Here is a 1,778-nt window from a genome sequence, read left to right as displayed (position 1 = left end):
TTTTTATGGGTTCACTTAGGTAATCTAATAGGTTCATCATAAAACTGAACATACATCTGCTACCTACTTACCTTTAAGCAACTTAAGGTTTTTATCTAGATAGCTACTACTAAAACATGCCTATTTGATCGTTTGTTTATTTCTTAAAAAAAAGGAATTGTTTTCAGTTAACTGAGGAAAACCAAACCAGCTACTATTCTGGGTCCTTTGAAGGTGTTTTATTTCACATAAAGCTGCTCTGAGGGAAAATTTTTCAATAAATAGAAAAATTTACTATATTTTGATGCTTTCACATCATTTCATTTTTAAATACATTTAAATTCTAGGTATGCTTCTTCCTTCTGTTGATTTGTTATCATTGACACATCAATTTCAAATGGTTAGAAAGAACCTACCAGGCACTGTTGGTGCACGCTTCCTTTGGAGCACAACCTCCTGGTGTTTGGGTATCTGAGACATGACCATCATCTTCACACCCTTTCTCTTCCTCGTAATTAAGCACAAACCCAGCAAAGTGACATCTCCCGTGTGTGTGTGTGTGTGTGTGTGTGTGTGTGTGTGTGTGTACCAAACTTCTCATGCTTTTCATTATATCTAGTTACTGTGACAAGTAAGTTCTGTTTTCTTTCAGGATTAGAATTGCTGAGAAATAACTTTTCCTAGTAATTCCTGCTTTGGATGCACTAAATATAATGTCCGCCAAGGCAATCTGAAAAGGTGTGTAGCAAAGGTAAGCATCCGTCAACCACAACTCCATGAAGAAAGTCATTAGCTGTTTTCCTCCAAATCTCTGGATTCTCCAACATGTGATAGCAGGTCTTTAAATCAATGAGAAAGCCCTCAAAAGATCACTAAGGATTGTGGGCAAAGGGGAGGAAATGAAGTTGCTATTTACAAATCAGTTCATATTCCCAAATCTGTCCAAGGGGACTCTCCCGAAGGTTTCCAACAGTTTGTGGACTAGGTACATGGAATTCATCTACTTTGCAGGCCACAAATGCTTTGTTTTCCATGGGTGATATTCCATTACTGTGTTAGTCAGATAATCATGCTTGGAATGCTTGCAGGCTGGGCCCACAACAAACCTTGGCATCGCTGGCCTAAACACTGAACGAAGTTCCAGTAATCTTTCCTCAGGGTTCCTGTAGTGTAGAGGGTCCTTCTTCATGAGGCTCAAGAAAGACTGATCATTTGGAAGAAGCTTCCTGTTCCCCACTGCTCTGCAATTGAATTTGCTGCTGGCCGGAGGTGCTGCTGGCTGATCCTCACTGGCCAATGCCCAGGGCTTTTGCTGGCTATTGTTGTGGTACATTCTTAAGTCCGAGACAAGGAAGCTTGGAGAAAAATACCTCAAACACCACAAAGCTAGGGCAGCTGCGGGCGTCAGGGCAGCCTTCGTGATCAACAATTCATTCTAAGCCATTAACTATTTTAGCAGAATCACCTGCTGGAGAAATGGCCTGCGCTCTCTAATGTAATCCTCACTATAACCCTGAAAGATAGGTGGTTTTTCAATATTTTACAGAACAGGCAACAGGCCAAGAGATAAAGTAACTCCTGCACTCCCCTCAAACTGCACCTCTCCCAAGCTTTCCTGAATTCCTCTAATTGAGTTAGGTAGAATCAGCTGGTCGCTCACGACCTCAGCATTCCCACAGGACTCTGAATTGTAACTGGTCTGCCGGTTTGACCCCCAGGCCCACCCTCTCCACCAGCCGTGAAGGCAGTAACTATGCTTCATTTATCTCTACGTCTCCAGATGTGTGGCTGGCATATAG

The 1,778-nt window shown here is 42.1% G+C and overlaps 1 pseudogene; it reads right to left on the bottom strand.

Moving 5' to 3' along the window:
* Positions 1-372: 372 nt before the first annotated feature.
* On the bottom strand, positions 373-1,328 carry LOC118703665 (annotated as a pseudogene).
* Positions 1,329-1,778: the final 450 nt, after the last annotated feature.

This window comes from Pipistrellus kuhlii, unplaced genomic scaffold (assembly GCF_014108245.1).
Source record: "Pipistrellus kuhlii isolate mPipKuh1 unplaced genomic scaffold, mPipKuh1.p scaffold_m20_p_4, whole genome shotgun sequence".
In the NCBI taxonomy this organism is placed as follows: Eukaryota; Metazoa; Chordata; class Mammalia; order Chiroptera; family Vespertilionidae; genus Pipistrellus; species Pipistrellus kuhlii.
The sequence above is the reverse complement of the archived record's forward strand: the minus strand, read 5'-3'. Positions and strand labels throughout refer to the sequence as shown.